General features: G+C 39.7%; 1 protein-coding gene and 1 pseudogene across 2 annotated transcripts in view; one reads left to right on the top strand and one right to left on the bottom strand.

The window, feature by feature from the left end:
• The window catches only part of SPATS2 (spermatogenesis associated serine rich 2), a 134,728-nt gene that overhangs the window by 85,542 nt on the left and 28,004 nt on the right, over positions 1 to 21,182 (bottom strand). The gene's annotated exons all lie outside the window — the stretch shown is intronic.
• On the top strand, positions 1,714 to 3,032 carry LOC307060414 (protein ripply3-like; annotated as a pseudogene). The gene is made up of 3 exons: positions 1,714 to 1,735; positions 2,259 to 2,531; positions 2,653 to 3,032. The product of its transcript is annotated as a protein ripply3-like (transcript).

Here is a 21,182-nt window from a genome sequence, read left to right as displayed (position 1 = left end):
TAAAAATTATTCTCTTAAATTATTTAAAAGACAAGATTGTATAAAGCAGTAATAACAACACTGTATTGTTGGGTTTATAACAAATACAAATGATATATATGACAATAACTGCACAAAGGAGGGGGAAAGACAAGCTATCTTATAGAATTAAACTAGTACTAATCTAAAGTAGACTTTGGGGACTTAACCTGGTGGCGCAGTGGTTAAGAATCCGCCTGACAATGCAGGGGACACAGGTTCGACCCCTGGTCCGGGAAGATCCCACATGCCTCAGAGCAACTAAGCCTGTGGGCCACAACTACTGAAGCCCGCGCGCCTAGAGCCCGTGCTCCACAACAAGAGAAGCCACCACAATGAGAAGCCTGGGCGCCGCAACAAAGAGTAGCCCCCACTCGCCGCAACTAGAGAAAGCCCACATGCAGCAAATGAAGATCCAACGCGGCCAAAAAAAAAACAAAAAACAGTATGGTATTGGCATAAAGACTGAATTTAGATGAATGGAATAGAATACAGAGCCCAGAAATAAACTGTCACATGTATGGTCAAATAATTTTTAACAAAGGCACCAAGACCACTCAATGGGAAAAGAATAGTCTCTCCAACAAATGATGTTTGGAAAACTGGATATCTACATGCAAAAGAATGAAGCTGGACCCATCACTTACATCATGTACAAAAGCCAACTCAAAATGGATTAAAGACCTAAACATAAGATCTAAAATTCCTAGAAGAAAACACAGAGGAAAAGCTTCATGACATTGAATTTGGCAATGATTTCTTGAATATGACACCAAAAGCACAGTTAAAAAAGCAAAAATAGACAAACAAGACCATGTGAAAATTTAAAACTTCTATACATCAACAGAAATAATCAACAGAGTGAAAAAGCAATCTATGGAATGGGAGAAAATATTTGTAAATCATTTATCTGATAAGAGGTTAATATCCAGTAGATATAAAGAACCCCTACAACTTAACAACAGAAAAATAAATGACCAACTTAAAAATGGGCAAAGAACTTGAACAGACATTCTCCAAAGGAGATATGCAAATGGCCAAAAAACACATGAAAAGATGCTTAACATCACTCATCATTAGAGAAACACAAATCAAAACCACAATGACATATCATCTCATACCCATTAGGATGGCTGCTACCAAAACCAACAACAACAACACACACACACAAAACCCAGAAAATAAGTGTTGCTGAGGATGTGGAGAAACTGGAACTCTTGTGCACTACTGGTGGGAATATAAAATGGTGCAGCCACTATAGAAAATAATATGAAGCTTCCTCAAAATTTAAAAATAGAACTACCATAAGATGCAGCAATCCCACCTCCGGGTATATATCCAAAAGAAATGAAAGCAGGATGTTGAAGAAATATTTGCACATCCATGTTCACCGTAGCACTATTTATCAATATAATAGACAAGAGGTGGAAACAACCCAAATGTCCATTGATGGATGACTGGATAAACAATATGTGGCATATACATACAATGGAATATTATTTGGCCTTTAAAAAGAAGGAAATCTTGATACATGCCGCAATGTAAATGAACCCTGAGGACATTATGCTAAATGAAGTTTCAGTCATAAAAAAGAAAAATATTGTAAGATTCCACTTACATGAGGTATCTAAAGTAGTGAAATTCATAGAAACAGAAAATAGAATGGTGGATGCCAGGGGCTGTAGGGAGAGGGAAATGCGATATTATGATTTCATAGGTACAGGCATACCTTGGAGATACTCCAGGTTCAGTTCCAGACCACTGCAATAAAGTGAACATCGCAATAAAGCAAGTCACAGAAATTTTTTTGGTTTCCCAGTGCATATAAAAGTTATGTTTACACTATACTGTAGTCTATCAAGTGTGCAATAGCATTATGTCTAAAAAAATGTACGTACCTTAATTTAAAAATACTTTATTGCTAAAAGAATGTTAACCATCATCTGATAATGCAAGATTGCCACAAACCTTCAATTTGTAAAAAATAAAATAAAATATGCAATTATCTGTGAAGTGTAATAAAGCAGAACACAATAAAACAAAATATGCCTATAATTTCAGTACTGTTGTGTCTCAGGGAATAGGGAGGCCTGAGGAGAGGGAGAGAGACAGGGGAATGGCCAGTTGGTGGAGCAGTCAGAACACACACAACATTTATCCATTAAATCTGCCTCCCATATGGGCGTGGTTTGTGGCGCTCCAAAACAATTAGTGGTAACATCAAAAATCACTGATCACAGATCACCATAACAAATACAGTAGGGTGAGTGCCCTCGCCAGACTGGTTAAAGGCGCGGCCGGTTGTGAGCGCCGCTGGAGGGGCGCGGGCTCCAAGGGCACCATCAGACCTGAGGTGGCCGCCGGAGCCCGGGAGGCGCGGGGACGCGTCTGTCACTGCCCCGGGGGATGGTCCCCGGGGACCACCGCCACCTCGAGGGCCCAAGAGCCAAACACCATGGAGACCTTGGATCCTGACCCTCCAGGATGCTGAGCCCACCAGAACTAGAAGTGAGATTTAAAATGCATGAACTGGGGGACTGTGTCCGACTCATCTTTCCATCTTGGGCTCCCTCACAGTGCTTGGGACATCATGACAACAGTAAGAGGAAGAGGAGCTTATCAAATACTGTTAAGCTTGAGCCTGGAGGTGACCAACAAACCTTTGGATCGAAGTGGGGGCCTTTGGGTTTCAGCATCCTGTAAGACTTTATTTACCTCTTTCTAAGCATCAAGAGTATCTGCAGAATTCCGGGCAGAAGGTGTTGGCCAGTTTCCCTGTGCAAGCCACCATTCACCTCTACAGTGATGAGTCAGATTCAGATGAGGAGCAGGAAGAAGAAACCCAGCCCTCTGACCTTCAGTGCCAGGAGGCGGAAGACAGCCCAGGAGGAAAGGGCAGAGACCGGCTGACAAACCCAGGACGGCAACCCAGAGTCCGCAGTGGCCTTGGTGGTAAGGGTCTGCTCCCCAACCTTGACTCTCCGGAGGATGCTGGGTGCCCTTCATCCCAGTAAGTCTGTCTCTCCTACACCAGATCCATCTTACATGTGCCCTGCGGGACAGCCCTTGGGGACAGCCTCGCCAGGACACTTTGCCTTTCAACTGGGTATACAAGGACTTGACTTTCTCTGGCCAGCACCCCACTCTGGCAAAGACTCATCTTTTACTCATCCTTCTACTAGTGATTCTTTGTGCCTCATTTATACCTTTGAGAAAGGATTCTAGGACCAACAGGTTTGTGTCCACATGGGTTGTTATCAGGTGGGGCCAACTTTCAAAGCATGTTCAGCAATGTCACTATGCTGATCAAATGACAAATTAGTCCATATTGATTAATAACTCACCCACGCCCCTCACTTAACCTGAGACCCTTTATTTGGCTATTTCCACTTTTGTAAAAATGATTCAGATATTGTCCAAGGTTGATGTGATTGCTTAGTGGCATTCTGAAAAAAAATTATTTATGAAAAACACACAAACACACTGAATAATTTCCATAAAAGTAACAAAAATAAAAAGACAAGGATTTGGGTGGAGGGACCATTCTGGATAAAAACATATATGATTCTTGTCTAAGGGCCGTGTGTATGAATAGAGAGACAAGCTTTAACTCTTAGTTGGGGACTGCTTTGGGCTTATTACTTGAATAGAATAACACTGTTCTCAATCAAGGTACCTAATGTAATATTATTTTCAGCTTTTCATATTTTGATGACCAAATGAGTGTATTCATCAAGGTTTTTTACTTAACTATTTTACATTTGGTTCTCTTCCTAGTTCTACTTGAAATAAATATTTGGAGAGACAAAAAAAACCAAATACAGTAAAAATGAAAATGTTTGAAATATTGGGAGAATTCTCACAATGTGACACAGAGACAACAAAGTGAGCAATGCTGCTGGAAAAATGGCACTGAGAGATTTGCTTAATGCAGGGTTGCCATGAACCTTCAATTTGTAAAAAATGCAATATCTGCAAAGTACAATAAAGCAAAGTGCAAAAAAATGAAGGGATGCCTGCAGAAATTTTCCATTTTACAAGACAAAAAATTTCTAGAGATCTGTTCAACAACTATGTAAATATACTTAACACTACTGACCTGTACATTTAAAAATGGCTAAGATGGGGTTTCCCTGGTGGCATAGTGGTTGAGAGTCCACCTGCCGACGCAGGGGACACGGGTTCGTGCCCCGGTTCGGGAAGATCCCACATGCCATGGAGTGGCTGGGCCCGTGAGCCATGGCCGCTGAGCCTGCGCATCTGGAGCCTGTGCTCCGCAACGGGAGAGGCCACAACAGTGAGAGGCCCGCGTACCGCAAAAAAAAAAAAAATGGCTAAGGTGGTAAATTTTATATTACATATTTTAATTTTTTTCTTAATTTTCAGGAATATACTGATTTGGAAAAAAAAAGAAAAAGAGATGAAAAATGTTAAATGTGGACGATTAGCATAAATCCATCACTGCTCATGGAAATCCAAGCCAAAGCACATGCTCCACTGAGGTTGAATATATAGCCTTAGTATAGATGCGGTATAGCGAGTTGATAAGTGAGGGCTTAAAAGCCAGACTGCCTGCGTTCCCATCCCAGCTCCACCGTCTCCTAGCTAAATGACTACAAGCAAGCTACTTATCTTCTCTGTGTCTCCATTTCTTTATCTGTAAGATGCAAATAATGCTAGCATCTTCATCACAGGACTGTTATATGGTTTAAATGAGTTCCTACAGATGTAGCACTTAAAAGAATGCCTGACACTTATTGACAACCAGCCAATAAACATTGGCTGATATTAACTGCAATGAAAGATGTGTCTCCTAAAACTAAAAGGTTTTAAGAATCACAGATTATACAAGTTACTTAACAAAAACTAATGGGAACTTTACCAAGACTATGGGTTACTAGCAGTAGGTCATAATTTCAGGTATTGTTAGAGCTTTAGAATGGCAAATCCATCAAATTTAGGTGATGTACAATTAGGAAATCAGAATGATCCAAAGTACTCTAAAGATATAGCAGGTATAATTTTCAAGTCTTGGGGTATATAACTTTTCACACTGCCATGCATTATAAGGACCTGACAACACTAGCAAATAAAAGGTAAACTGGGCTGTACACAAAGGTACTTATAGTTATTTTAAATTGAAAATACAGATTGTTACAAAATGTACCTATGAATAGAACCAGGGAAAAAGGAAGGACAGATGAGGAAGGAAGGAAACATAAGAAAACTAAATGCTCATCTTCCATAATAGGATTGCCCCTAAAAAGATTAAAAAGTCAGTACAGCCATGCTATGAAGAAATATGGAATTTAATACCAGAATAAATGGTCGTAATTACCCATGGACAGCTAGAATAGGGAATCGTCGGGGAGAGGGCAGAGAAAGCAGAAGACTTTTTTAAAAAAATTATTATAAGCTTTGTGATACTATTTGACTTCTTTTTTTAAAATAAATTTATTTATTTATTTTATTTATTTATTTTTGCGGTACACGGGCCTCTCACTGTTGTGGCCTCTCCTGTGGTGGAGCACAGGCTCTGGACGCGCAGGCTCAGCGGCCATGGCTCACAGGCCCAGCCGCTCCGCGGCATGTGAGATCTTCCCGGACCAGGGCACGAACCCGTGTCCCCTGCATTGGCAGGCAGACTCTCAACCACTGCGTCACCAGGGAAGCCCCTATTTATTTTTATTTTTGGCTGTGTTGGGTCTTCATTGCTGCGCACAGGCTTTCTCTAGTTTCAGTGAGAGGGGGCTACTCTTCATTGTGGTGCATGGGCTTCTCATTGCGGTGGCTTCTCTAGTTGTGGAGCATGGGCTCTAGGCGTGTGGGCTTCAGTAGTTGCAGCACTTGGGCTCAGTAGTTGTGACTCGCAAGCTCTAGAGCGCAGGCTCAGTAGTTGTGGTGCACAGGCTTAGTTGCTCCGTGGCATGTGGCATCTTCCCGGACCAGGGCTCCAACCCATGTCCCCTGCATTGAGAGGCGGATTCTTAACCACTGCGCCATGAGGAAAGCCCACTATTTGACTTCTTATACCATGTACAGTCCAGTCCTCCATATCTGCAGTTTCTGCATTCTCGGATTCAACCAACCGAAATCAAAAATATTCAAGGGAAAAAAAATCCAAAAAGTTCCAAAAAGAAAAACTTGATTTTGCCACACGCCAGCAACTATTTACATAACATTTACATTGTTTTGGGTATTATAAGTAATCTAGATATGATTTAAAATATACAGGAGGAAATGTTTAGGTTATATGCAAATACTATGCCATTTTATATAAAGGGACTTGAGCATCTGCAGATTTTGGTATCTGTGGGGGGTCTTGGAACCAATCCTCAGCAGATACTGAGGGAGGACTGTATGTTTATACTTAGATTAAAAAATACTTAGCCTATTTTATGCACTCTGAAACTACTAAAACACTGTTTTTTACCCTGACAAATGTCCAAAATGATTACACACACTGGTAGTAAGGCTATGGAGAAAACAGGCTACCTCACATCTAAGTGAGAATGTAAATTTGTACAATACCTATGAAAAACAACTAGACAGTAGTTATCAAAATTTTAAATACAGACACTTCCCTGGTGGTGCAGTGGTTGAGAATCTGCCTGCCAATGCAGGGGACACAGGTTTGATCCCTGGTCCGGGAAGATCCCACATACCACGGAACAACTAAGCCTGTGCACCACAACTGCTGAGCCTGCACTCTAGAGCCCACGAGCCACAACTACTGAGCCCAAGTAGCCACAACTACTGAAGCCCATGCTCCACAACAAGAGAAGCCACCACAATGAGAAGCCCATGTATGACAACGAAGAGTAGCCCTCGCTCACCGCAACTAGAGAAAGCCCGCGCACCACAACGAAGCGTAGACCCCGCTTGCCACAACTAGAGAAAGCCCGGGCGTAGCAGCGAACACCCAACACAGCCAAAAATAAATAAATAAATAAATTTATACCAAAAAAAAAATTTTTTAATATATATACTATTTGACCCAGCAAAATAATTTCTAGGAATTTACCCTACAAGCATATCTGCAAATGTGTGGAAAGGTATGTTCAAGGTTATCAAATGAAACTATTTATTAGAGCAAAAGATTGGAAACAACTTAATTGTCCATCAATGGAACACTAGGTTAATGAATTATGGTTTATTCATACAATGAGATACTATGCAAATGGTCTTGAGGAAAGAGAACGTTCTTTTACGTATTGATATGATATATTGTTAAATGAATATGATGGGGAGAATATATTTATACTATCATATATACATAAATATTGTATATCTGGAAGGATAAACAAGAAACTAGCAACAGTGATGATCTGTTGAGGAATGGAAACTGAAAAAATAGGAAACAAGGGTAAGAAAGACTTTTCAATCAGCCTTTTTCTATTTTGGCATTAGAACCATACAAGCATCTTATCTATTCAAAAAAATTGTAATGCTTTTTTAAAAAAAGATTCCTTCCTAGTAAATTAAACCAAAGCTGAAAACCCTCAGTTTAACCTAAATAACATTTGTTTCAACTTAGAAATCCAATCAACGGGTTCAAGAAATGTCAGTAAGAACCTACAAACACTAACTTCTAGACCTGCAGAATAATAACCAAAAACAAGAAAATGGGGAGTTCAAAATAAAAATATTTTTCCTGACTTTTAAAGGTTTTGGTTATGAGAAAGTAACCAAGAGTTCTTATTCCACAATATCATCAGTTTGCCAATAATTATTCTCATTAGCTTTATAAAGGAATATGAAAAAGGAGAAGAAAAAAAAGAAAAAGGAGAGAGACCCAAAGTAATGCAATGATATATTCTAAAAAATAATTAGGAACAAAGGAGATGATTTCCTTAGGTCAAAAAGGTGAATGTGAGACATTTCCATAAGTCTGTTTTCTCAACAAAGTCTTTATTCATTGGCACTAACTTTCCAATCCATATGTCATTCTAACCCCAAAACTCCCATAATTATAAGGTCTGATCACCAAAAATTTTAATTTGGAAAATGGAATTTTCATTTAGAAAAACCAATAAACTCCTTTTTATAAATATAAACCTTGAATTGGAACAACACAGAATTGGAAATTGGAATAAAATAGAATTTCTGGAAATTTAAAATACATTCTAAGTGGAAAATCAGAAACCATGTGATAGCACAACTCCTCTTACTACTATTAAAAGACACAGGACCCTCCAAATTGCTTAACATTAGTCATCAGTGGCAGCTGTGAGTGTGGGAGCAGAGGGGGCTCAAAAGGAGCAGAGCAGGAATACATACAAGTTTGTCTTTTCCTACTTCACTGCAAGCTGCGTGGTGAGTTGTCTGTACCCTCCTCCTCATGCAGGTGGCTGTAACCCAAGCCCAGTCAAGCCAAATTATCCTCAGCTGTATAAATTCTTCAATAATGGTTTTAAACAATACTGATCATTTAATCCTCACCCCCTCCACACACATGTAAACTCCATTCCTCCCATCTCCCCAAAGCACAGATGCACAAACAGCACAAGGGAATGGAGGCAGCTATTAGGCAAAAACAAAATAAGGCAATTAAGAGCTATATTCACTGATTCTAATCCATAAAGGAAAATTTCATGCATATAGAAAAAGTGATTTCTTTTTTTTTTTTTTTTTTTTTTTTTTTTTGCGGTACGCGGGCCTCTCACTGCTGTGGCCTCTCCCGCTGCGGAGCACAGGCTCCGGACGCGCAGGCCCAGCGGCCATGGCCCACGGGCCCAGCTCCGCAGCATATGGGATCCTCCCGGACCGGGGCACGAACCCGCATCCCCTGCATCGGCAGGCGGACTCTCAACCACTGCGCCACCAGGGAGGCCCAGAAAAAGTGATTTCTAATACACCTTCTAACTTGAAAAAATTATTAACTGATTAATTAATAAGTATTTAAGATAAATTACTATGTGCCAATACTTGACACATAGTAAAATATGGATAAACCTTGAGGACATTATGCTTAGTGAAATAAGCCAGTCACAAAAAAGACAAATACTATATGATTCTATTTATATGAGGTACTTAGAGTAGTCAAATTCATAGAGACAAAGTTGCCAGGTGCTGTGGGGTAGGAGAATGAGGAATTATTGTTTAATGGTACAGAGTTTCAATTTGGGGAGATGAAAAAGTTCTGGAGATGAACGGTAGTGATAGTTGTACAACAATGTGAATGTACTTAACATCACTGAACTGTACACTTTAAAATGGTTAAAATGGTCAATTTTATGTTATGTGTATTTTACCATGATTTTTAAAAATTTTAATGCAATAAGAAAAAAAATTATGAAAGAAAAAATTGATTGCTTGACCCAGCAAGAAACTCCTAAAAGAAGAAGGGAAAAAGAAAAAAAAGCACGAAAGCACAAATATCAATATTATCAATATCAGGAATTTTTTTTAGAAAGTATAGGTCTTACAGACATTAAAATACAAGACAAAAATAGAGACAACCTTATGTCAATACATTTGAAAACGTAGGTAACAAATTTCTTAAAAAACACGTTACCAAACACAGGCAAAAAATAGAAAATGTAAATAGTAACTACCTCTAAAAGTAACTGAGGGTATAATTTTAAATTCTCTCATAATGAAAAGGCTCTCATCTCTGATCTATTGATGATAGGAGTATAAATTGGTATAACTTCTTTGGAATATAGGCATTATTTTGTAAACTAGAACATTTATCAATCCTATGACCCAGAGATTACATTCCTAAGTACCAAGAGAAATTCTTGCTCATGGCACACCAGAAAACATGTAGAATTCGTAACAGTAAGAAATGGAAACAACCCAAATGTCATCAACAGGAAATGAATAAACTGTGATGAATCCACTAAATGAAGTATTATATGGCAGAGAAAAATGAGTCAACTATTACAACTGTACACAACAATATAGATAAATCTTAGCAATATAATGTAAAGCATTAAAAAAAGAAAAAGAAAATCAATTCCCAGACTGCATACACATATTCTTTAAAAAAAAAAAAAACTAAATACAACTAACACTAGACAACATATTATTTAGACACACATATACACCTGATAAAACTATTTTTTGAAAAGGCAATGGAAAGAGTAAAAAAAAAAAATTAGAATAGTATTTACCTTGAAAGGCGAGAGGAGAACATGTAAGACTGTCAGTATTCAATATTAAACTTCTCAGGTTAAATGGTGAGTTCATGAATATTCTATATGATACTTTTTAAAACCAAATACACGACATAAACAAAATGATAAAAATAACTACATGGTGGGCTTCCCTGGTGGCGCAGTGGTTGAGAGTCCGCCTGCCGATGCAGCGGACGCGGGTTCGTGCCGCGGAGCGGCTGGGCCCGTGAGCCATGGCCGCTGAGCCTGCACGTCCGGAGCCTGTGCTCCACAACGGGAGAGGCCACAGAGGTGAGAGGCCCGCGTACCGCAAAAAAAAAAAAAACCCTACATGCTAAAGTTTTTTTTTAAAGGGCCGTCGAGGGATGTGGAATAACTGATTCTCACACACTGTGAGTGGGAGTGTAAAAATCTATTTAGTAAAATCTACTAAGGCTGAACATAAGCATATCCTACAACCAGATGTCCTACTCCTAAGTATATGCTCAACAAAATGCACGTATATGTGCACCAGAGACATGTACAAGAATGTTTATAGCAGCACTATTTTTAAGAGTCCAAAACTAGAAACAAACGTAGACATCTATCAATGACAGAATGGATAAATAAATTGTGATATATTTACAGAACAGAATACTATATACTGCAATACAGAAAAAGAGCGAGCTACTGACATAACATGCATCAATTTCAAAACCAATGCTAATGGACATATATACACTACCATATGTAAAATAGATAGCTGGTAGGAAGCAGCCGCATAGCACAGGGAGATCAGCTCGGTGCTTTGTTACCACCTAGAGGGATGAGATAGGGAGGGTGGGAAGGAGACGCGAGAGGGAGGAGATATGGGGATATATGTATATGTATAGCTGATTCACTTTGTTATAAAGCAGAAACTAACACACTATTGTAAAGCAATTATACTCCAATAAAGATGTTAAAAAAAAACCAATGCTAAGAGAAAAATGTCAGATGCAAAAGAGTGTATGTTGTATGATTCCATTTATATGAAGTTCATACATAAGCCAAACCAATCAATAGTGACAGAGGTCACAACTGTAGTGGGAAAGAAACTGGGTCAGGGTACAGGAAGGCTTCTAGGATCCTGGTACTATTCTATTATCATGATCTGAGTACTTATTATACAGGTCTCACTGTGAAAAAATTCATCTAGTTGTACCCTTAAGCATTTTGTATTTTACTTTATGTATAGTACATAAAACTTTAACAAAAAAGAAAATAAACTAAAGACATCCTTTTGCCTCTTAATGGCGCAATTTAACTGATACTCTTCGTTCCCTCTGCCAGGCACTGACCAATATCCCTGGCTGAACACTGGCAGCTAACAGGTAACACTGACATCGGGGCATTTCTGCTCCCCCTATACTATACTGAGTCTGATGTATTTGTTCTCAAACCTACTTAATTCCAGTTGTGTCCATAATTACAATTACATGATTGTAATGAAATACTGAATACATTAATGAACTACGAATGTAAGAAAAGTTGCTATTTCTTTGAGAACTAAGTTGAAGGCTCTGGAAAACTGAATATAAATCATTTGAAAAACCGTCCTCGGGACTTCCCTGGTGGCGCAGTGGATAAGACTCCGTGCTCACAATGCAGGGGCCCCGGGTTCGACCCCTGGTCAGGGAACTAGATCCCACATGCATGCTGCAACTAAGAGTTCGCATGCCACAACTAAGGAGCCCACGTGCTGCGACTAAGACACTGTGCAACCAAATAAATAATTAAAAAAAAAAAACCCAATCCTCAACTTAAGTGTGGGTGAGACATAAATAACCTTGGGGAAAAATTAGAAATCTAGGAGGAGTCTATACTCATTGCTTCAAGTCTTTAAGAGTTCTCACTCCACTTAGAAAAACTGTAATTGGAAGTTGTAAGCAATGCATCACGGGGTGCAATTAATGCCAAATAGATGAAGAACTCTCATCAGCAGACTCATAACATAATATATCAAAAGACTGGTGAACAAATGTACATTTATTTAAGCAAAAATAAAATGCTTATGATATGTATGTATCATTTTCATATCTTGCTTTAACCAACTTTTTCAGTTAATAGTAAACTGTATAAGATTGGATGGTATTGAATAAGAAGACTTCTACTATAATCCAAGAAAGCTTGCTCTAATTACTTTTGGCAAACTAATACTATCTACTAGATAGATAAAGCTAAAATTTTAACTGTAGGGAATTCCCTGGGGGTCCAGCGGTTAGGACTCCACACTTTCACTGCAGGGGGTATGGGTTCCATCCCTAGTTGGGGAACTAAGATGCCACCAGACGCATGGCCAAAAAAAAAAAAAAATTAACTGTAAAGAAGTCTACTTATTAAAACGGCAAAAGAGAAATCAAATTCACCAAAGCTGAGATGCTATATTTAAAAGAATACGCCAGGACTTCCCTGGTGGTCCAGTGGTAAAGAATCCACCTTCCGATGCAGGGGACGGGGGTTCGATCCCTGGTCCGGGAACTAAGATCCCACATGCCATGAGCCGCAAACTACAGAGCCCACGTGCTCTGGAGTCCATGCACCGCCAACTAGAGAGAGAAAACCCACACGCCACAACTAGAGAGAAGCCCGCGCGCCGCAACAAAAGATCCCTCATGCCACAACTAAGACCCAACACAGCCAAAAATAAATTAAATAAATAAATAAAATAAAAGAATATGCCTCTGGTGCCATATTAGCTATCATTGTTAACAAAATGGCAGCATAGTTACCCTATCTCAGCATAGTCTGGTTAATACAATAAAGGTCTTAGAAGAAGACAGTTGCTGAAAGGACTACCTGGGGCTCAAGGACCAAGGTCTGAGTATCACTGAACTGGAGAAACAACAGTCTGAGTGCTCTTGATAGAAGAAAACAGAAAAGATGCTTTTGCTAATAAATTTGCCTTGAGAGTTACACTTTCTCTAAAACACAGTTAGTAAAATTTCTTTCTGGAATCTGATACAAACCACGGGTTTCTGAAAAAAAAAATTCTTGTTATACATTAGCATCCAGTTAGACTGAATTCCGGCATAATGGTTTCTTACCAGATTTCTTTAAAAGCATTGATCGAAAGCATTAGAGAGCCCTCAGTGATAGTACTCTAAAGCTTCTCATTTCATTCATTATTCAACTAATATTCACTGAATGCCTACTACATTCTAAGCCTTGTGTGAGTCTGATTGGGAGGGTGCTGTTTCAGATTCAGGGGAAAATTATGGTATATCAGAATGCAGGGGTTTAATGAAGGCAGGTGGTGGGAAAGTGGCAGCCAAACCCTTTACCTATTCAACTGAGCAGTCTGACAATAAAGGAATGAATGAAATAGAGTATTACCCAGAGTTCTAGCAAGGCCAATCAAAACGGGTTTTCCCCTCAAGGGTTTACCTCTTAAAAGGGAATGCTTTTTGAAAGAGGAGAAGGAAGGAACCCTCCTCCACTGTTGGTGGGAGTGTAAATTGGTACAACCATCATGGAGAACAGTATGGAGGTTCCTTTAAAAACTAAAAATTGAGCTACCATATGATCCTGCAATCCCACTCCTGGGCATATACCCAGAGAAAACCATAATTCGAAAACATACATGCACCCCAATGTTCACTGCAGCACTATTTACAGTAGCCAGGACATGGAAGCAACCTAAATGTCCATCAACAGAGGAATGGATAAAGAAGATGTGGTACATACACACAATAGAATATTACTCAGCCATAAAAAAGAATGAAATAATGTCATATGCAGCAACATGGATGGACCTAGAGACTGTCATACTGAGTGAAGTAAGTCAGACAGAGAAAAATAAATATCATATGATATCACTTATACCTATATGTGGAATCTAAAAAAAAGGTACAAATGAACTTATTTACAAAACAGAAATAGAGTCACAGGTGCAGAAAACAAACTTATGGTTACCAGGGGGGAAGTGGGGGAGAGATTGTGATTGACATGTACACACTACTATAAATAATACAGATAACTAATAAGGACCTACTGTATAGCACAGGGAACTCTTCTCAATACTGTGTAATGATTTTTATGGGAAAAGAATTTTTAAAAGAATGGATGTATGTATATGTAAAAAAAAAAAAAAAAGGAGAAGGAAAAATCAAACATATTAATACTACAAAGAAGGGCTTCCTTGGTGGGTCAGTGGTTAAAAATCTGCCTGCAGGGGCTTCCCTGGTGGCGCAGTGGTTGAGAGTCCGCCTGCCGATGCAGGGGACACAGCTTCATGCCCCGGTCTGGGAAGATCCCACATGCCGCGGAGCGGCTAGGCCCACGAGCCATGGTCGCTGAGCCTGCGTGTCTGGAGCCTGTGCTCCGCAATGGGAGAGGCCACAACAGTAAGAGGCCCGCGTACCGCAAAAAAAAAAAAAAAGAATCTGCCTGACAATGCAAGGGACAAGGGTTCGAGCCCTGGTCCGGGAAGATCCCACATGCCGCGGAGCAACTAAGCCCATGTGCCACAACTGCTGAGCTTGTGCTCTAGAGCCCGTGAGCCACAACTACTGAGCCCACGTGGCACAACTACTGAAGCCCACATGCCTAGTGCCCATGCTCCACAACAAGAGAAGCCACCGCAATGAGAAGCCCATGTATGACAACGAAGAGTAGCCCTCGCTCACCGCAACTAGAGAAAGCCCGCGCACAACAAAAAAGACCCAACGCAGTCAAAATAAATAAATAAATAAATAAAATTTCAAAAAATAAAAAATACTACAAAGAAGAGTAATACTTACAGAAGTAGAAAATAACCTAAAGGAGAGGTAATATCAAAGATAAAATTAACCTTACATTCAGATCCAATTAATCTTCCTTTGATGCCTAATATGTACTAGGAAATGTACTAAGCAATTTCATACACATTATCTTATTTAATCCTCACAACAACCTTGTGAGGTAAAAGAAACATACTTCTGAAACAAAAAACACAGAAAGATATACATCTCTGTATAGAGACAGAAGAGGGGGGCTTCCCTGGTGGCGCAGTGGTTGAGAGTCTGCCTGCCGATGCAGGGGACACGGGTTCGTGCCCCGGTCCGGGAGGATCCCACATGCCGCGGAGCGGCTGGGCCCGTGAGCCATGGCTGCTGAGCCTGCAGGTCCAGAGCCTGTGCTCCGCAACGGGAGAGGCCACAACAGGGAGAGGCCCGCGTACCGCAAAAAAAAAAAAAAAAAAAAAAAAAAAGAGGGGAAGATGAGGAAGGTCATACCAAATGACTCCAATTATTTCAGTAATAGAAACAAGAGAGAAAGCAGGGAAGCTTGAAGGCCTGAGAAGAAGAGATAAGAAAACTAATACTGCCGACCATGTGCTATTACATCATTTATATACAAATTTCATGTAATCCTATTTAGTATTTATGACTCATTTAATTGAAGAACTTGAGACTGTGAGAATTCCCCAAGATCTAACAGCTGGTAAGTGGTAGGGTGGTGATTCAAACCCAGGTCTGTAAGACTACAAATTCTATCTCTTTCTACGATACCACACTGCTGCTTCAAAATCAGGAAAGTGCAAGAGAATAAATATGAGAGGAATAAAAAGGTCATGAAGCAGCAAAGGTCCAGTTAGAAGCAGACAGCATGAATTTGGAGTAGATAATGCCAACTTTGTGCCCTCTCCCCCTGGGTTCAACTGCCCAGGTAAAAAGTATTTAACATTGGGAAGCTGCTAAAGGTGTAATAATATACACTTTTAAGAATTAAAACTGGGCAGCAGACTTCCACTTTCCTTCAAATTATTACTATTGTTCTTTACTAACTGAATATCTACAAAATATTATGCACTTGGTAGTCTCATTGAACTTGCTACCTAACCATTCAAAGCTACAGTTTAAGTATCTGCCAATGGTCCAAAATTCAACACTAACCTGAGTAAGTGTTCTAATGTTGATCAAAATACCAGAAAATGTCCATCTAAGAATAACTTAATTTTCTTTCATTTTGAAAACTGACTTTATTTACAAGGAATGAGAGTTAAGTCCCTAAGACTAACAGACATAGGATTGTTGTCAAAAACCAGAATGCAGGGGCTTCCCTGGTGGCGCAGTGGTTGAGAGTCCGCCTGCCGATGCAGGGGACACGGGTTCGTACCCCGGTCCAGGAGGATCCCACGTGCTGCGGAGCGGTTGGGCCCGTGAGCCATGGCCGCTGAGCCTGCGCGTCCGGAGCCTGTGCTCCGCAATGGGAGAGGCCACAACAGTGAGAGGCCCGCGTACCGCAAAAAAAAAACCAAAAACAAACAAACAAAAAAAAAAACCAGAATGCAGACCCATTTATTTTGTTCTTTTATGAAAGACTGTGAGAGGCTTTGAAATGAACCAAGATCACTTGGCATCTTCAATGGAAAACTAGGCACTGTGTAATGTGCACCTTCCCTAGTTACCTGATTCTACAAGGTCTGCATTCTTCATGACCTTTGAGCTGTTTTATAATTGTAAGTTATAGTTAAATGATAGCAGTTCAAAGGATTCTTGTCCATACACTTACAAACAAATTCTGTCCAGTAAGAGAGGAATGATTTTCCCCATGTCCCTATGGAAAAAGACAGTTTTGCATAGATTTGTAAATTCATTTCAGCATACCTGATCCTATACACGTGCAGTACTTTGAATTCTCCTTTGAACTACTTTTAACATCTTACAGGTTCTCCCATTAATTAATGAGTTAAATAACATCTTTTACATGTGTTCATTTTACATTTATATGAAAATCATTATTCTAACTTTTTAATCCTTTAACAATGAATTTTATATAACATGTAGTATATACCATGGAAGATGAAAACTTTAATGCAAAAGTTCAAGGGAAGGAATCATCCTTTTCCACTCATACACATATTTAAGGAAGGCCAGACAAAACTTGGGCCCTGTCTCTTCCCAGTTCTGAAATTTTAAGACTCTAAGAAGCACAGTCATTGTTGATCATTCTTGAAAGAGCCCATAATTCACAAAAGAATTCTTTGAAAATTATATTTCCAGCTGCTTTTTCCCCCTAATGCATAGTATAAACAAAGCACTGTCTCAAGAACAGAGCTTCATCATTTCAGAAATGCTTAGAATCTTTTGTCTGAACTACTTTTGTTAATTACAGTCACTTAAAAAAATAGATGGTTACTCAATATTCTGTAATAACCTATATGGGAAAAGAATATGAAAAAGAATGGATATATGTATAACTGAATCACTTTGCTGTACACCTGAAACTAACACAACATTGAAAATCAACTATACTCTAATATAAAATAAAAATTTAATTAAAAAAATAAAATTCACATTCAATTAAAAAAAAAGATGGTACATCTTCACATTAAGCTATAAATCTACATTTGACAAATGCTTTTTCTGATCCAAAAGTTTTTTTTGTTTTTTTTTTTTTGCGGTACGCGGGCCTCTCACTGTTGTGGCCTCTCCCGTTGCGGAGCACAGGCTCCGGACGCGCAGGCTCAGCGGCCATGGCTCACGGGCCCAGCCGCTCCGTGTACCAGGGGTACACGAACCGGTGTCCCCTGCATCGGCAGGCGGACTCTCAACCACTGCGCCATCGGGGAAGCCCTACTATAATTCTTAATATGAATGGATAATGCATGTAGCATATCATGCATTAAATATTCTAAAAGATAAGTTTTCATCCAATTGAAATTAGTTAAGTAAATACTGGCCGATTAAAACGCATGAAGAGTTAACTCTTCCTTCTCCCTCCCCATCTCTACTCCCTCCAAACCAACAGGAACATTTCAGATGGTAATGTGTGTCAATTAGAAGTAAAGAGAATGCGGATAAACAAAACAACTGGAAAAGGTACAAAATGCCAGGCCCCAAAAGAGATGTCACCACTTCCAAGTTGCAACTGAAGTTAAAGAACTATAGTGGGAAGTCTTCACCATTTTCAGTAATTCAAAATAAGGTACGTATTGTCCTCCTCCTTGGGAATGTAACTCATTCCAAAACTTTTCTGACTCTTCTTGAGGCTCTTAAACCTCGAGCATGTGTTGTAGGGTTCTATTAAAGCTTTGTAAGAGTACTGTTCAAATACCAAGTAAAGAAAATAACCGAATCGTTTAAGATAAAAGTTAATAGGCTTTTCTCTCTACCCCCAATTCAACAATGTATAGATCTGGATACCAAGAAAAAAAAAAGGTAGATGATTAAATACAGGCATTTCTTCTTCCCAGAGTAGGAAGAGCAATATGGCAGGCAGCTATTTCTTTAACAACTTCCTATTCACTAAGCCATCTTCTTTTTTCAGATCATCAGAGAATTTGGGTAAATTTCTCATGATGTACAAATCCAGAGAGCAAGGTAAAAAAAGAAACACCGGAAGAAAAAGAAAACAAAGTGGGAAGAACACAAAAATGCAGTATTCACATTGCCTGGTTGACCATAAACAATAAAGCAAAATATATTCACTGCCACCTTCTTTTCATCTAGAGAGAAAAGGAAAAAATAACACAATAGCCTCTACAAATATATATCATAAGATACCCCAAGGTTTCCAAATATTTTACCTCCGGAGCCAGATCACTGTGCTAAGGTGAGCAAAGTCTCTTCAGATGGGGTCAGGCAGTAGAGTGCTTCTAAAGACCATTCCCTAATGCTATTCAAAGTTTCTTATAACCTGCTTTACCACCTGCTCTAGAGTCCCCAACTTTAAAATTACTGCTATCACCTACCCCCTTTTCAAAATCTCCCTTAAAGGTATCTCTTAAGAAAGCTAGCTAAATTGAACTGAAAGTATAAATGACAAACAGGTACACATACTTTTTAACCCTTGGAAAAATGTTATTCATCAATTCAAACAAATCTCTGTGGCAGAATTTTTAATAGTTTGAGAGTTTTTCTTCTTTCTTTCTTTGTTCCTTTTGTTTTCTCTTTTTGGGATGGAGGCACTGTTATACCTACTCTCACACAGAAGAAAGAAGAGAAAGAGAAAAAAATGCCAAGTCCAAAGTTCCCATGTTCTATCTCTACTGAAGAAAAGAGGTATTTGTTACTGTGAAGTCTCCTTCCACAGCTCTTGACAAATCCATTCTTCAACATTAAATCATGGGAGGTGATCTCCTACTTCCACCACCCCCATGAACAGGAAAGAGAAAGCCTGCCCTGCTAGCTTCCAAAATTTTTTGATAGGTGTATGTGTGGGGCATTTTGTGTTTTAAAACATCTTTGCAAATTCTTTGATTTTACTCCCATCAAAAAAACAGAGTCTGGGAATTCCCTGGCGGTCCAGTGGTTAGGACTCCACACTTCCACTGCTGGGGGCCTGGTTTTGATCCTTGGTTGGGGAACTAAGATCCCGCCAGCCACATGGCGCAGCCAAAAAAAAAAAAAAAAAAAAAAAAAAATTAGGTAGGGTCCAATTCTCCTCCCCACAAAGAGAATGAAGCAGAAGTGACACTGAGCAACCTCGGAAATTAGGTCATAAAAGGTGATAAAATCTCTGCTTGGCACCTTTCCAGTTCAGGCAAGTTTGCAGTCCTGAATTACCATATAAGATATCCAGCCACCCTATATCCCTGATTCTGCAGAAACCATGGGACAAGGTCTCAGAGGGTTAGAGACGTCCGAGGGGTGCCAGCTGTTTCAGTCTTCCGAGCTCTGCCACCAGACTTGTGAATGAGGAATCCTTGGAGATGACCCCAGGCTCAGTTACCATCTGCCTCTAACTGCGTAACAGACTTCGGTGAGGAAGCCTTTTAGATGATTCCAGCCCCAGCTATCATCTGATTGCATCCTCATGAGAAACCGTGAGAAAGAACTGCCTAGCTGAGCCCAAACATCAGAATCATGAAAGATAAAAGGAGTGTTGTTTTACATCACTCAATTTTGGCATGGTGTGTTACACAGCAAAAGATAACCAATACAGATTTTGGTATAGGGAGTAGGTTACTTCCATAACAAAAAGTTAAATGTTTAGCTTTGGGACTGGATGGCAGGAGAAAGCAAGAAGGGCCTTGAAAGTGTCAGTGAAAGCCTGAAGGGTCTTAAGGACACTGGTAGGAAGCTGTCAACAAAGACTTAAAACAGGGATCACCAAACTACAATCTACTGGCAAAATTCAACCTGCTGCCTGTTTTTGTAAATAAAATTTTATTGGAACACAGTAACACCCATTTGCTTACATACTGTCTATGTCTATGGCTGCTTTCTCACTATGACAGCAGAGTTGAGTAGGTGTGCCAGAGATCATAAGGTCCAAAAAGCCTAAAATATTTATGATGTGGCCCTTGACAGAAAAAGGTTGCTAATCCTCGGCTTAAAAGAAAGTGAGGAGGGACTTCCCTGGTGGCGCAGCGGTTAAAAATCCGCCTGCCAATGCAGGGGACACGGGTTCGAGCCCTGGTCCAGGAAGATCCCATATGCCATGCAGCAACAAAGCCCATGTGCCACAACTACTGAGCCTGCACTCTAGAGCCCACGAGCCACAACTACTGAGCCCACGCACCTAGAGCCCATGCTCTGCAACATGAGAAGCCACTGCAATAAGCCCGCGCACTGCAACGAAGAGTAGCCCATGCTGGCCGCAACTAGAGAAAGCCCGCTCGCAGCAACAATGACCCCAAGGCAGCCAAAAATAAATAAATAAATAAATAAATTTAATAATAATTTTAAAAAACATTAAAAAAATAGAAAGTGAGGAAAGCCTTATTGGAAGCTACAGAAAAGGAGAATCTTATTAGATAATGGTGGAAGGTTTAGCAAAGCTGTCACCTGCAGTAATGTGAAAAACAGAAAATATAACTAATGAACTGATGGATCTGGGTAGAGATTTCCAAGCAGAATGTCAAAAGTATCAACTGCTTTTTTTTTAGCTGTGTGCCACAAAGTACAGGTAGAGAGAGATAAGAAAAGAAGGAATTATATAATTTTCAAGCGGAATATAGAGGACATACAAAGGAGTCAGGACTTGCTAGATCCAAAAATAAATGTTTCTTATTCCCAGGCTCCCCATATAGCAAACGTTTCTCAAATTAAGAAATGCCCTCTGGGCAAAGATCAAATCCAAGGCAGTGTCAGGGAA

This window comes from Hyperoodon ampullatus (genome assembly GCF_949752795.1).
Source record: "Hyperoodon ampullatus genome assembly, chromosome: 11".
In the NCBI taxonomy this organism is placed as follows: Eukaryota; Metazoa; Chordata; class Mammalia; order Artiodactyla; family Ziphiidae; genus Hyperoodon; species Hyperoodon ampullatus.
Note: the sequence above shows the minus strand (reverse complement) of the source record. Positions and strands in the feature narration are given on the sequence as shown.